The sequence below is a fragment of the Hemiscyllium ocellatum genome, chromosome 47 (genome assembly GCF_020745735.1).
Source record: "Hemiscyllium ocellatum isolate sHemOce1 chromosome 47, sHemOce1.pat.X.cur, whole genome shotgun sequence".
Classification (NCBI taxonomy): Eukaryota; Metazoa; Chordata; class Chondrichthyes; order Orectolobiformes; family Hemiscylliidae; genus Hemiscyllium; species Hemiscyllium ocellatum.
The window spans coordinates 26,056,026-26,072,882 of record NC_083447.1 but is presented as its reverse complement, the minus strand read 5'-3'; positions in this window follow the sequence as shown (position 1 = coordinate 26,072,882).

Here is a 16,857-nt window from a genome sequence, read left to right as displayed (position 1 = left end):
AAAATAGTCCCAGCCTATTCAGCCTTTCCCGATAGCACAAACCGTCCAACCCTGGCAAAGTCTTTGCAAACGCTTTCTGAACCCTTTCAAGTTTCTCAACACTATTCCAAGATCAGGGAGATTGAAACTGAAAACAGAATTCCAGAAGGGCCTTAATCAATCAATGTCCTGTCCAGCCACAATATGATGCCACAACAGCTGCATTCAATGCATTGACCAATAACGAGGAGCGTACCAAATGCTGCATTCACTCCCCTGCCTCCCTGTGACTCTACTTTCAAGAAACTATGAACCTGCACTCCAAGGTCTCTTTTTCAGCAACGTTCCCCAGGACTTTACCATTAAGTGTATAAGTCCTGCCCTGATTTGCCTTTCCAAAATACAACAGCTCACATTTATTTAAATTAAACTCCGTCTGCCATTCCTTGCTCCAATGGCCCATCTGATCAAGATCCTGTTGTATTCTGAACTAACCTTCTTCACTGTCCACTACACCTCCAATTTTGGTGTCTTCTGTAAACCTACTGCCCATACCTCAAATATTCACATCCAAGTCATTTATTTAAGGGCCCAATATCCGTCCTTTCAGCACACTGCTGCTCACAGGCCTCCAGTCCGCAAAGCAACCCTCTATCACCACCCTCTTGTCTTCTACTTCCAAGGTAGTTTTGTATCCAAATGGTTAGTTCTCCCTGCATTCCACGTTATGTAACCCTGCTAACCAGTCTGCTTTGTGGAACCTTGTTGAATGTCCATATAAACAATGTTCACAGTCTGGCTTCATCAATTTTCTTTGTCAATTCAAAACACTCACTCAAGTTAGTGAAATTGTGCATGTACAAAGCCACACTGACTCTTCCTGATCATTCCTTACCTTTCCAAATAGATGGATATCCTGTCCCTTAGAATTCCTTCCAATAACTTGCCTGCCACTGACTTCAGACTCGCTGTTCTCTTGTTCCATGGCCCCTCTTTACCATCTTTTTAAAATAATGGCACCTCACCTGTTGCTATCAACGATACAAATTTCACAGGAGAGGCCCAACAATCACTTCCTTAAATTTCCAGAAAGTTCCGGGATACACCTGATCAGGTCCCAGGACTTTATCCACCTTGATGCGATTTGAGCCATCCAGTACCACCACCTCTGTAACATGGACACTTTTCAAGTTATCTCTGTTTATTTCTCCAAACTCTCGAGCTTCCATATCCTTCACCAGTAAAAAAAAAATGACGTGAAATATTCACATATCTTTCCCATCCTCTGTGGTTCCATACACAGCCTTGTTGATCTTTAAGGGGTCCTATTGTCTGGTCCAGTTAATGTTTTGTCTGTGATATATTTGTTTAATCTCTTTGGATAATACTTAAACTATTTTCTGAAGCTACTTCATGTCTCCTTTTTGTCCTGATTTCCCTCGAGTACACCCCTTTAAAAACGTGATCATGTACTCCCAATTCTTCTGCCTCAGCCGTATCTAGTCCTAGGAGGAACAATTCCATTCCAGGACATCCCAGAAAAGGCCTACTTCAAGGATCGTAATTTTCCTCTGACTTGAACAATACCCTCCAACACATACCCTCCATTCTTGCACTTCCACCTTTACCCCACCCCTCCAGCCACATTAATAATATAACCCCACGCTCTTCACCTTCCACCCACTAATCTCCAGATACAGTGCATTAACCTCATTTCTGCTACCTAGAGTCAGACCCCACCACCAGAGACATATTTCCATCCCCACCACCATCTGTGTTCCACAAAGACCATTCCTCTGTGACTCCCTGGTTAGGCCCACACCCTCCCACCAACTCACGCTCCACACCATTGACCCTTCCTTGCCACCACGGGAGATGTAAAACATGCAGCCACATCTCCCTCTGACCTCTGTTCAAGACCCCAAAAGGATCTTTTCACATCAGATCTGCACATTCCAAAACCTCACCCACTGCATCTGGACACTATGGAAAACTTAACATGGTTCATCCAACTAACCTACACATCTTTGGACTGGGGGAACAAACTGGAACACCCGAAGAAAATCCTCACAGACACTGGGCAGAATGTGCCAACTTCAACACAGACAGTCGGCTGAGGCTGGAATCAAACCCAGGTCCCTGTTGCTGAGGAAGCAGCGCTAATCACTGAGCCACAACACTGTGGGATCTTTGGTGCCGATGCGCTGCCCCACTGATACCTCAGTCACTCACCCTGACTCATTTCCTAAGTGGCAGTGATGACGGAGTGAAATTATCATTAGACAGTTAATCCAGAGACCCAGATAACGTTCTGGGGACCCGGGTTTGAATCCCATCACAGCAGATGGTGGAACGTGAATTCAATAAATATCTGGAAAAAAATAATCTAGTGACAACAGGAATCCATTGTCAATTGTTGGAAAAACCCATGTGGTTCACTCATGACCTTTAGGGAAGGAAAATGCCATCCTTACCTGGTCTGGTCTGCATGGGACTCCAGACCTACAGCAACGTGGTCGACTCTTAACTGCCCTCTGGGTAAACGCAGCAATAAATGCTGGCCGAGCCAGTGACAGCCTCATCTTGTGGATGAATAAAGAAAACAGGTCAGGTTTTGTTCCTTCTCTAGTAGGTACATCCTACAAACTAAATCAGAAACGTTCTCATACACACTGAACAAATACCTTTCCATCCAAGCCCTTAACATGACAGCACTCTGATGCTATGTTGGTAAAGTTAAAACCACTTATCATTGCATCCATATTATTCTCACATATAACCGAGGTCTCCTGGTAAAATGGTGTCTCATTTCCCCGCTGACTGTTGGGAAAGAGTCTATAATACAATCGCAGTCAGATGGTCATCCCTTTCTTATTTCTCAGTACCAACCAAATAACATGCCTGGATGTACTCCCAGGAAAATCCTGCCGAAGCCCAGCCATAATGTTATCCCTAATAAAAAACACCTTTCCCCCTGCTCTGTTGCCCCTTTTCTATCCTTGTTATGGCGTCTATACCCTGGAACATTAAAGCTGTTAGTCCTATCCATCCCTGAGTGATGCCTCTCTAATTACTGTAATATCCCAGTCCCATGTTCAAAACCATACCCTCAGCTCATCTTCCTGACCTATAAGGTCTCTTGCACTGAAATAAATGCAGTGTAACTGGTCCGTCGCACCTCATTCTGTGACTTGCTCTTGCCTGCCTTGACAGTCTGACTGGTGAACAGTACCAGCCTCAGACTCACCTCTTTTCTCACTATTTATTTAGGTTTACCCTGACTCCCTCACTGGTTTAATGCCTCCCGAGAGGCACTAGCAAATCTCCCTGCTCGTCAGGACCCCATGCTTTCCCCTTTCTACGCCATTGGTACCAATGTACAATGTCCTCCCACTGGTTATTCTCCCTTTTGAGAATATTCTGCTCCCTCAGAGACATCCTTGACACTGACACCAGGGAGGCACCACCCCATTCTGATGTCTCACCGTCAGCTGCAGAAACGGCAGACTGTGTCCCTGACCAGTGAGTCCTCTAACACCATCGATCATGCGGAACTGGATATACCTCCCATTATGTTAGAAGCCAGTCTCAGTACCAGTAACTTGGCTGTCAGTGCTACATTCCCCTGAAAGTCTATTACCACCTACATTTTCCAAGACAGTATACTTGTCTGAGATAGGGATAGCAATAGGAGACTCCTGCAGTACCTACCTACCCCTCCTAGCTTTCCTGGAGGTAACCCATCTACCTGACTGTATCTGCAGTATCCTGCAATCCTGAGACTGCCACCTTTCATACCAACCCAGCTCCTGTCAATTCCTCACTGCCTTTAATCACTCCTCCACCAATCCATGTGATCCAATAGGATTTGCAATCACACTTCCTGCAGACAATCATCAGGAGCATTGAAACTCTCCCTAATCTCCCACATCCGACAGGAACAGCACACCACTCTACAACAGGCCATTCCTCCGTCTTCACAATCTACAGACCATGACAAAGACACAGTCTAACTGCTCAAATAATACTGCGCGAGAATAACTTAATGCTTATGTTTTATATCTTAAACATTTAATCAAGAGACCGTAAGACATTAAAAAGAAATCCTCACCTTACTCACTATTGTAGATTTAATAAAATAAAACCGACTAAGATTGATATTTGAAGAGACTGAAACTCACTGAGCTGCTCCCCGGCTCTGAGTACTTCCAAGGGTGAGGTCTCTCTGAGGGCAGCTGTGAAATGTCACTGTTTCTCTTCTCTGCCCGCTCCATTTCCAGAGAGGTTTATAACCTCACAGCCAGTCAGCTCAGAGAGGTCACTGCTTGGTTTTATTCACTAGGAGTTGCCTTTGCTGCCCAGACCAGTATTTATTGGCCCCCTTTACTTGTCTTGGAGAAAGTGGCGGTTAACCGCTTCCCTGAAATGCTGCAGTCCATGTACACCACAGTGATGTTTGGACAACAATCCCCCTCTGTCCCCACAACCCTCCCTGTCTCTGTAATGCCCCTCCAGCTTCAGAAATTACATGTCCGTGGCATAAGATTTTTATTTGGATTCATTTTTGTTTAATAATCCCCTCCCCAAAAAAGTGAAATATTTCACCCCCAAACAAATTTCTGTTGATTTACCTTTTGGAGAGGCCGACACATGGACGTTGCAGTATTTTATCTCACATTTCATCATTCTACATGTACACTTTCTTTTAAACATTGCTGAAAAGGGAGGCAATGGCTTAATGGTATTCCTGCCAGATGAGTGATATGTGCAGTGTTCCGAGGATTCAGGATAGAATCCCAACATGGCTGATGGTTGCATTGGAATTCAATACAATATAGAATGAAAAGGTGAATGATGACCATGAAACTATGGTCGATTGTTAGAAAACCCATCTGGTTCACTAATGTCCTGTAGGGAAGGAAACGGTCATCCTCACCTGGTCTGGCCTACATGTGACTCCAGACCCACAGCAATGTGGTTAACTCTCAACTACCCTCAGGAAAACTACTTTAAAAACTGTTAACAAATACTCCGCAGGCAAGACTTAAAAACTGGCTGTTCCCATTGGGACCATGGGAATTTCTGAACGGCCTGAACTAAAACGGAGTTTCAGCTTCACCTTCTCCCCGTCTCCCCTCACTCTGTTTACACCCAACTCCAGAACACTCTCATTGAGCCAAGCAGCCCACAGTGCAGCCCTGTCATTTTCATTGTCTGCTCACATCTACACTGCCCTCAGCCTCCTGTACTGTTCCAATGCCTCTCAATGGGAGGTCAGGGACAGCACCTCATCTTTCAATTCACCCCTTTGTAATCCCAGAGTCAACATGGACCTCAGCAGTTTCTGAATGAACAGACAGTTTTTTTTTAGATTACTTACAATGTGGAAACAGGCCCTTTGGCCCAACAAGTCCACACCGACCCGCCGAAGCGCAACCCACCCATACCCCTACACATACCCCATACCTAACACTACGGGCAATTTAGCATGGCCAATTCACCTGACCCGCACATCTTTGGACTGTGGGAGGAAACCGGAGCACCCGGAGGAAACCCACGCAGACACGGGGAGAACGTGCAAACTCCACACAGTCAGTCACCTGAGGCAGGAATTGAACCCAGGTCCCTGGCGCTGTGAGGCAGCAGTGCTAACCACTGTGCCACCGTGCCGCCCGTCCAGTTGTCAGAAGCTGGAACATTTCACCTGAAAGGGTACTGGAATTTGAGTCCAAAAGGACTTTTAATGGGAAGTTTGCAGCTAATTTAAAATATGAAGTTTACAGGTTAACATCATGATGTGGGCGATTGGGTCTAAATCTGAGAGTTCTTACAAAGAGACGAGGTGTAATTTGGATAAATCTGTGCTCCCTCTCAGGCCAATACCTCCTTCCTCAGCTGCAGGGCCCAGAACAGAGCACACACCCAAATGGTGATCCAACCACGAATTTGTACATCTTTCTGCTGAACAAAAGTATTGGAGATATTTTCCCACAAACAGAACAGACAAACCTTTCTCCTTCCACAGTTAAATGCCAATGATATTCAGATCCTGATGACTCCATTGACTGTTAAAAACTTGCTTTTGAGATCTCTGCCTCAAATTATTCTGACTTAATATCCTATGAAATGAATTCACAAAACAAAACTCAGTCAGTGCAGGAAGAATATAAAGACATACTCTTTTCTTGATATGTGCCTGATGTGTAAATGCCACTCTTCAAGTTGCACGCCCCCCCCCGCCCCCAATACTAGGAAGGGGACATGTCCATGCGCCTCACTGTATCTTGGCCCTAATAAAGATGGCAGCCATATCCCAGGACCTATCAGCGCCTGAGGGCCGCAGCCATTTTCCCATCTGCTGCAAAAGCGGGATTAAGAGTTTCTAATTCAGACCTACAAACCGCACAGAATGTAATTAAACTTCCCAGTCTAAAGTGACTCATTATCTTCCTGTCTCCGAGGCCACTCTCCCCTTCCCTGTTTGCGTCTCCCACATTCACCGACAGTCACGTGGCACTGCATCGGCTGAGTTACTGGTGACGTGTCATTTCACTGGCCACGCCCCTCATTCACTCCCATTGTTTGGATGACCAGCTGGTTCCACTTGGTCCACCAGTCCCACCACCTTTTCCTATTGGTCCGAAGCTGCCATCAATCAGCTGGACCCCATTGTGAGGTCAGCGGTGGGATGCTCCCCCTGACTGAATCAAACCCGGAAGGCGGATGGATGGTGTCAATCAGGAACAAGCAGGAGGTGCTGGGAAAGCTCAGCAGGTCTGGCAGCATCTGGGAACAGAAATCTGTCCAGTGGCCCTTCCTCAGAACCGATGGGAGCTGGGAAAATTAGAATCCTGAGTGTGGAAACAGCCCATTCGGCCCTAAAGTTCCACTGCGTCCCTCCGAAGGGTATCCCACACAGGCCCATTCCTCTACCCTATTACTGCATATTTCTCCTGACTAATGCACCTAACCTAGACACCCCTGAGCATTATGGGAAATTTAGCTTGGCCAATTCAACTAACCTGCAGATCTTTGTACTGTAGCAGATAGGGGTTAAAGAGTAAATAATAAGCAGAGACAGAACCCAAAGAGAGACCGGAACATTTAGAAAGACAAAGGAGTGGATTACGATCTGGCTGGGAGGGTGCATAGCTGTTAATGGAGGGGACAGGAACCTGTGTCTGGCAGCATCTCAGTGGAGGTGGAGGAAATGGCAACTGATGATCTACGTTCAGCTGCCTGCCACTTTAACACACGAGCCTGTTCCCTGGCCAACATCTCTGCCTTATGCTTACTGCAGTGTTCCAGTGAAGCCAGAACATACCAAATGGCCCCATATTTCAAGGACTGCAATTTCCCCTCCCATGTGGTCAATACCATCCACTATATCTGCGCTAATTCCTGCACTTCTGCCTGTGAAACCCACACCTCCAACTACAACAAGGATAGAACACACCCCCCCCAAGCCCTTACCTTCCACCCAGATACAACACATCAGCTTCTGCCAATTCCACCACCTACAATCAGACCGCACCACCAGATTCTTAAGGGGTTTGACAGAATAAATACTCTTGTTGTTGGAGGGAAGGATGGAGGAGATAGGATGATGAACAGCGTTTCACAAAGAAACAAAACCTGGGTAAGTGATATTTAAAGTGAGTGAACAAACCAAATGTATTTAACTTTTATCCAAAATATTAAAACAAACTACTGAAGTCCTGGTTCGAATCCCATCTTGGCAGATGGTGGAATCTGAATTCAAGAAAAAAAAAATAAGTGGAATTAGGAATCTCCTGATCTCCATGGAATCATTGTCAATGGCAGAAACAATCCTGCCAACCTGACAGTGGCCCAGCCAGCTACTCACTGTATTAATCACTGCAAAGTCTCAACACAGGAATGGAACTGGATGGACCACTCAGCATCTAACAAGGCACCAGAAATACAACCACAGAATCAGCCCTCTTGATGGTGCAACGTCCTCCTCACTAACATCTGGAGTTTGGTGCCAAAATATCGAGAGGTCTCACACAGACCAATCAAGGAACTGCCTGACATAATCATACTCATGAAATCAACTCTTACAGACAATGCTGAAAATGTGTTGCTGGAAAAGCACAGCAGATCAGGCAGCATCCGAGGAGCAGGAGAATCAACGTTTCGGGCATGAGCCCTTCTTCAGGAGCCCTCTTACAAACAGTGACTAGATACAACCATCACCATCCCTAGATATTGAGAGTGTGGTGCTGGAAAAGCACAACAGGTCAGGCAGCATCCGAGGAGAAGGAGAAGGAGAAGGAAAATCGACGTTTCGAGCCTAAGCCCTTAATCAGCCTGACCTGCTGTGCCTTTCCAGCACCACACTCTCGACTCTGATCTCCAGCATCTGCAGTATTTACTTTCTCCCGAAATCTCTGGATTTGTCCGGTCCCACTAGTAGGACAGACCGGGCAGAGGTGGTGGCACAGACAGGGAGGATTTGCCCTCGGAGTACTCAGCATTGACTCCCGACACCAGGAAATCTCATAGCTCCTGCTGATTACCACGTATCATCCTCCCTTGGTTGATGAATCAGTTGTCCTTCATGTTGAACAACATTTGGAGGAAGCACTGAGGAAGTAAAATGGTGTCAAACGTACTCTGGGTACAGGATTTCAATGTCCACAATCGAGACTAGCTCTGCTACAGAATTACTGACTGAGCTGGTCAGGTACTAAAGAATATAGCTACTCAACTGAGTCTGCAGCGGGTGGTGAGGGAACCAACAAAAGGGAAAAACATACTTGATCTCATTGTTATGAATTGATCACCTGCAGATACATCTGTCCATGACAGTATCGGCAATAGCGACCATCATACATTCCTTTTGGAGACACAAGTCTTGGCTTAAAGTTGAGAAAAACCTCCATTGTGTTGAGTGGCACTATCGCCTTTCTAAATGAGACAGACTTTGAAGAGATGTGGAATCGCAAACTGGGTATCTCGGAGGTACTGTGGGACATGAACAACAGAACTGTACTCCAGCACAATCTGTAACCTCATGGGTTTGTAAGTCCCAGTCTCACCCATCACAATGGACAGGAAAGGAGGGCAGGCCAAAAGCAGCACCAGGCAGACCTAAAAATGAAGTGCCAACCTGGTGAAGCTACCAAACAGGACTACGTGCATATCAAACAGCATCAGCAGCAAGCAACAGAGCTAAGTGATCCCACAACCAATGGAACAGATCGGAGTGATGCCACACCGAGCTGTGAATGGTGATGGACAATAAAACAACTCACTGCAGGAAGCATCACAGATACCCCCACCCTTACTGATGGAGCGGCCTCACACATCCATGCACCAGATAAGACAACAGCATTTGCAGCAATCTGCAGCCAGAAGTGCAAAGGGGGATGATCCATCTCAGCGTTCTCCAATGGTTTCCAACATCACAGATTCGAGTTTTAAGCCAGTTTGAATAACATCAAGAAATGGTTAAGTAGTGCAAAGGCTACGGGCCCTGCCAATATTCTGGCAATAACCCCGATAGCTTGTGCTCCAGAACTTGCCACCCACCAAGCCAAGTACGGCTCCAGCACTGGCATCTACCTGACAATGTGAAACATTGCCCAGGGATGTTCAACACAAAAACACAGGGCAATCCAACCCAGACAATTTCCACCTCTCAGTCCACATTCGATCAGCAGTAAAGTGATGGAAGTAGTCACCAACAGGGCTACCAAGCAGCAGCTGCTCAGCAACAGCCAGCTGAGCGACACTCATTTTAGGCTCCACCAGGACCACTCAGCTCCCGATTGTGTTACTGCCCTGATTCACAACCCGACGACCAGCTAAATCCCAGAGGTGAGGTGAGCGGGACAGCCCAGTCCCACTCAAACACCACTATTTCTAGCTGATTCTACCCTTGTATCAGCTCATATACTCTCATCCACCTTGTGTTATCTCCAGACTCCATTATCCAAACACACTCCTGGCCAACTTCCCACATGCAACCTCCCTGTAATCTCAAGAAAAACTAAATCTCTGCTGCCCAAGTACTCCCTCGTACCAAAACTTGTTGATCCATCATAAGGCTGCTATTCATAATCAACAACATAGAACTATAGCGATGTACAGCATGGAAACAGACCCTTCAATCCAACCCGTCCATGCCGACCAGATATCCCAACTCAATCTAGTCTCACCTGCCAGCATCCGGCCCACATCCCTCAATTTAAAATTCTCACCCTTGATTTAATTCCTGGTTGTGACCATCCCCAGATCGCTGTATCTCACACCCTTTGGGACCTCGACAACCCATTCTGTTCAAGACTCCCAGTGATCTGTTAATTCATTACCTCACCTGTGTGGCTGCTTTTACAGTTGTCAAAGCAACAAGGTCTGAAATTCGCAGCCAAAACCTCACAGATCTGCTTTCCTCCTTTAAGACATTCCTCAAAACCTGCTTATATGGCAATGCTTTTCGTCACCTGACCTAATATCATCCTTCTCTGGCCTTATGTCTAAAGTTCCCAATAATATTTTTGTGAAATTATAAGCAGGATAATAAAACTACAAACTGTTCTTGATTTGGACATTATCTTCAAATATTCACTGTTGCTGTAATGAATACTGTGTAATGTCTCTTACCCAACCACATTGTGGGAGCACCTTCACCACACAAACTGCAGCTGTACAAGAAAGTCAAACATCACCCTCTCCACAGACAACAGGGCTTTGGCATTAATCACTGGTTTCTGTGGAAGGAGAAACACAGTTGATGTTTCAGGGAATGCAAAACGGATTACAGGGAATGAAAATGGTGCAGAATTTGATAATCAGAAATGGAAGGAAAATACACTTGCTTATTGGAAAAAAAGGAATTCTTGACTGTCCAAGATTTTCCAGAAGAAAATTAATAAGCAGCACATGGTCAGGGGCTGGGCTGCAGTGAAAAATTAACTGACAAAAATGTCTGTAAAAGTAATAGTAAAATACTAAACAGACCAAAATTACACCCATTGTTCGAGACTGAGGAAGCTAGATATTGACAAAGTGATCATGAGGGAGCCCAGAGATGGAGCAGAGCAGTATAAGCTGTTATGATCCCACAGTCATAGAGATGTATCGCACTGACACAGATCCTTCGGTCTCACTCATCCATGCCAACCAGGTATCCGAACCTAATCTGTTCCCATTTGCCAGCACTTGGCCCATATCCCTATAAATGCTTCCTAATCATATCATGTGTCTATTTAGATGCATTTCACATGTTTTCATTGTACTAGCCTCCACCACTTCCTCTGGTAGCTCATTCCACTCAATGCATGAAAGAGGTGCCCTTTCATCCCCTTTGAAATTTTCCCCCTTTCATCCTAAAACAATGTCCTCTACCTCTGGACACCATCACTCCAGGGAAAGCACCTTGTTCATTTAGTCTATTCATGCCCCTCTTGATAGTATAAACCCCCATAACATCACCGCTCAGCCTATGGCACTCCAGGGAAAACAGCCCAGCCTCCAATCTCAAATCCTCCAACCCTAACAGCATCCTTTTAAGTTTTTTTTGAAACCTCTCAAGTTTCACAGCACCCTTCTGATAGGAGGCAGATCAGAACTGCACACAATATTCCAAACGTGGCCGAACAAATGTCCTGTATTACAACATGAACATACTCAATGCTCAAACCAATAAAGGAATATAAACTGAACACCTTCTTCATCATCCTATCTGCCTGCAACTTGACTTACAAGGACTATGGTCTCTTTGTTCCGCAAACGTCTCCAGGGCCTGGCCATTCAGTGTATAAGTCCTGCACTGATTTGCTTTTCCAAAATGCAGCACCTCACATTTATCTAAATTATACCCCATCTGATCAATATCTCATTGTAATCTGAGGTAACCTTCTTCATTATCCACAATACCTCCAATTTTGTATGACCTGCAAACGCATTTACGATACCAAATCATTTAAACTAATGACAAAACAAATCCAGAAATAAACATCCATTTCTCTGAGTTTGAATGTGCTCTGTGTAAATCCTGCCCAATGACTCTGTACCATAGAAAGGCTGCACATGCGCCTGGCTGCACCGTGCCCCCTACAAAGCTGGCGGCTCCGCACGTGTCCAGTGAATTCTTGCCCCGAATAAAGATGGCGGCGCGTATTCACGCCTGCAGCCACAGTGAGGCAATTCCCCGTTTTCTGAAAACACGAGACTGGGACGTTACAAAATGTGTGTTTTCCGATGTGCACATTTTGTTTGTAAAACCTCTCCGCTCATTCAGAACCTCTCTCACCTCCTGCGGTTCCACAGACAGCCTTGATGTTTGCGGGTACCTATTCTCTGCCTGGTTACTTGTTTGTCCTTAGAGTATTTGTACAATCACTTTGGATTCTCCTTAAACCCATTTCCTAAAGCTATCTCATGTCCCCTTTTTGCCCTCCTGGTTTACCTCGAGTATACTCCTACTGCCCCTATACTCCTCTCGGGATTCACACAAACACAGCTCTCTGTACCTGCCATATGCCTCCTTCATTTTCTTGACCAGGTCCTCAATTTCTCTCGACAGGCAGCATTCTCTACACTTCCCAGCCTTGGCCTTAACAGGAACATACTGTCTATATACTCTCATTGTCGCAGGCCTATGGAGGCAATGGCAGATGTGGACAGAGAAGCAATCATTCCCAGTAAAGAGGTAATGTTGGGAAAGAAAACAGCCTAAAGGTAGATGGGTCTCCAGGCCCTGATGGATTGCATCCCAGAGACTATAGGAGATGGTGGTGGTGGGGGGGGGGGGGGGGGGGGGGGGGGGGGGGGGGGGAATACCAAATAGATCTTGTGATAATTCACAAATATTTGTTGGATTCTGGGATGATTTTGACAGACTGGAAGCTGCAAATGTGGTACCACTATTTTTCAAAAAGGACCCGTTAGCTTAACTTCTGTAGCGGAGAAAATACTTGAACATCTCAAGGAAGTAGTGGTGAGATATCTGGGTAGAAATTGTCTCATTGAGCAGACACAGCATGGATTCATGAAAGGCAGGTCACGTTTAACACATTTACTGGAATTATTTGAGGATACGATGAGTGCATTGGACAAGGCGGACTCGGATGTGGTGTACCTGGATTTCCAGAAAGCATTTGATAAGTTGCCACATAAAAAGGCTGCTGTATAAGGTAAAGATGCATGGCATTATGGGTAATTATCATTGATACAGGATCGGTTCACCAACAAAAAATAAAGAGTGAGGATAAATGGGTGTTTGGATTAGTGTTGGCACTACAACTGTTTGCAATTTACACAAATGTTTTGGAGTCGAGGACCAAGTGTACGCTGTCAGAGTTCACATTTGATACAAAGGTGAGGTAGAGCAATGTGTGCAGAGGCCACTGTAAGTCTGCACAGGGAAATAGATCAGTTACGTGAGTGGGCAAGGATCTGGCAGATGGAGTTCAATGTTGTGATATGTGAGGTCATCCATTTTGGTCGGACTAACAGCAAACTGGATGATGAAATGATAAACTTGCAGCATGCTGCTGTACAGAGGGAGCTGGGTGTCCTTGTGCATGAATCACAGGAAGTTAGTTTGCAGGAACAGCAGGTAATTAAGGCAGTGAAGGGAATATTGTCCTTCATTGCTAGAGGGATGGTTATGCTGCAGCTGTACAGGGTGCTGGGGAGGCCACACCTGGAGTACGGTGTACAGGTTTGTCCCCTTACATTAGCAAGGATGTACTGGCGCTGGAGGGAGTACAGAGGAGGGTCACTAGTTTGAGTTGGGAGTTGTGAGGGTGGTGTATGTGGAGAGATTGAGAAAACTGGTTCTATAGTCATTGTAATTTAGAAGAATGGGAGGTTGGATAGGAAACAATAAAATTATGAAGGGAGGAGATAAGACAGAAGCAGATAGGCTATTTCCACTGGGGGCAGGTCAAACTACACAGCATAACCTCAAAATAAGGGGGAGCAGATTTAGGACTGAGTTCAGGTGGAGCTTTTTCAGCTAAAAGGTTGCGCACCTGTGGAATTCCCTGCCGAGTGCAGCATTTGACGTTATCAACTTGAATGCCTTTAAGGCAAAAGGTAGGTTTGTGAACAGGAAAAGAATTAAGGGTTATGGTGGGAGAGCAGGAATGTGGAGCTGAGGCCATTAAAAGATCAGCCCTGATCTTATTGAATGACAGAGCCGGCTTGAGGGGCCAGATGAAAGTTCTTACCTTGTGCCATCAAAATTGGCCTTTGTCCAATTCAGAACTTGAACTTTTAGATCTGGTCTATTATTTTCTGTAACTGTTTTAAAACTAGTAGAATTATCAGAGAATCCCAAGTGTGGAAGCAGGTCATTCAGTCCATCACATTGATACTGACCTGGAGAGTCTCCTAACCTCCCTCGGTAACATTGTATTTCCCAGGGCCACCCAACCTGCACATCCCAGAACACTGTGGGCAATTCAGCCTGGATAATCCACCCAACCTGCACATCTTTGGACTGTGGGAGGAAACCAGAGCACTCACACGAAATCCATGCAGAAAACCCCAATAAGATGATCATCCCTTCCTTATTTCCCAGTTCCACCTAAATAACTTCACTGGGCGTACTCCCAGGATTATCTTCCCTAAGTAAAAACATAGTGCTATCCCGAATCAAAAATGCCACTCCCCCTCCTCTCTTAAGGATTTTTTTCATGTAGCGGGTGAGGAAACCGTTGCCAGCCACCTTGTCCCATTTATTCCTCTAGTGAGGCAAACTGAGGGATTGAGTGAGAGAAAGTTGCTGGAGCAGGAAGAGTGGTGAGATTTCCCAGTGAGAGAATAGGAAGCACAAAGGGCAAGAAGATGTAGTCATTTGCACTGATGAGATGAGAGACATTGAGAGAAGATCTTGTGTGAGGGTGGTAGACGTTGGGAAGTTTTTGCAATAGGAGGGCTCAATAGGAGAGCTAAGATGGTGACACTTAGCCTTCCAGAACACAGAGCCCATTGTGTTGTATTAAAGACTTGAAGGGGATTTCTTCTGACCATGGAAAAGGCATGGATTTGGGTAAGGTTATACTGGCATTGTCTGCTTAGTTTGGTCTCCTTTGCTGGCTCGAGCCACTATAGCATCTATACCCTGGAACATAAAGCTGCCAATCCTATCCATCAGAGTGATGCCTCTGTAATTGCTATAATATCCCAGTGCCATGTTGAAAACCATACCCTGAGCTCATCTGCCTTCCCTGTCAGGCCTCTTGTATTGAAGTAAATGCAGTGCAACTGCTCGGTCCGACTTCATTCTGTGTCTTGTCCTTGCCTGCATTGACTATTTGACTTCTGAATTGTACCAGCCTCAGACAGACCTCTTTTCTCACTATCTTCTTGGGTTAACACCCACTCCCTCACTGGTTTAATGCCTCCCGAGTATCACCAGCAAGTCTCCCTGCCTCGATATTAGATACCTTCCAATTCAGGTACAATCCATCCTTCTTATGCAGGTCAACTCTACTCCAGAGGAGATCACAACGATCCAAAAAATGTCAATCCTTCTCCCCTGCACCAGCTCCTTAGCCACTCATCCAGCATCTCCTCCTCCTCTGTAATATGGACACTTTTCAAGATGTCACCATTTATTTCCCACATTCTATATCTCCCATGTACTTCTTCACAGTAAACACTAATGCAAAATACTTGCTTTCTATCTCGCCCATCGCCTGCAGCTCCACACAACAGCTGCCTTGCTGATCTGTGCAGGTCTCTATTTTCTCCCCAGTTAGCCTTTTTTCTTCATGTATTTACAAAAGCCCTTTGGATTATCCTTAACGCTATTCACCAAAGCTGGCACGTGTCTTTTTTTTGCCTCCTGATTTCCCTCTTAATTATACTCCTACTGCCTTTATACTCAAAAGGACTTTTTGGATTGGAATAAATGCAAAATATAACATCCTGACAAAACAAATGAGGGTGGGACTTACACTCAATAAAGTAGGGCCTTGAGTAGTGATATGGGAACAAAGAGACCGAGGGCTTCACGTCTTTGAAGTTTGTGTTACATGTAGACAGGGTGGTTAAGAAGCGCTTAACACACGGACCTTCATTGTTCAGACTTTTGAGTACAGGAGTTGGGACGTTATGTTGAGGATGTACAGGACATTGGGGAGGCCTCTTCTGGAATACTCTGTCCACATCTGGTTGTGCTGTTATAGGAAGGATATTATTAAACTGGAGCAGGTTCAGAAGAGATTTACCAGCATGTTGCCATGAATGGAGGGACTGTGTTCTAAGGAGAGGCTGGATAGGCTGGGAATTTTTTTCACTGGCGTGCACGAGGTTGAGGGGTGACCTTATTAGAGGTTTATAAAATCAGAAAGAGTGTAGATAAGGGGGATAGCCGGCGGAGAGGGGGATTCAAAACTCAGGTGCATTCATTTTGAGAAGAAATGAGAAAGATTTGAGAAAAGACATTAGGGTTTTTTAAAAAATTATACATGTGAAATGAAGTTCCAGAGGAAGTGGTAGCTGTGAATACAATGACAATATTTAAAAGCCATTCAGATAAGGACATAAATAGGAAATATTTGGATGGATGTGGACCAAGCGGAGGCAGGTACAATTAGTTCAGTTTGGAATTATGGTCGACATGGATTGGTTGGCCCACAGGGCCTGTTTCCTTGCTGTATCACACTATGACTCTAATCCTCACTAACTCTAAATTCCTCCATCCTCAACTCTCCCGATCACTGTCACCTCATCCACCCTCACAACTCTTCCTTATTTATATAATTCCTCACCAGCCACAGAACGCTCCCTATCTCATGTCCTCCAGTTTCTCAAATCTCTGCGATATGTGCCTTTCTTTAGTTCCAGCCTTGAGGATGCCCTCATTCACTCAGATTGGTTAGAGGACAAACT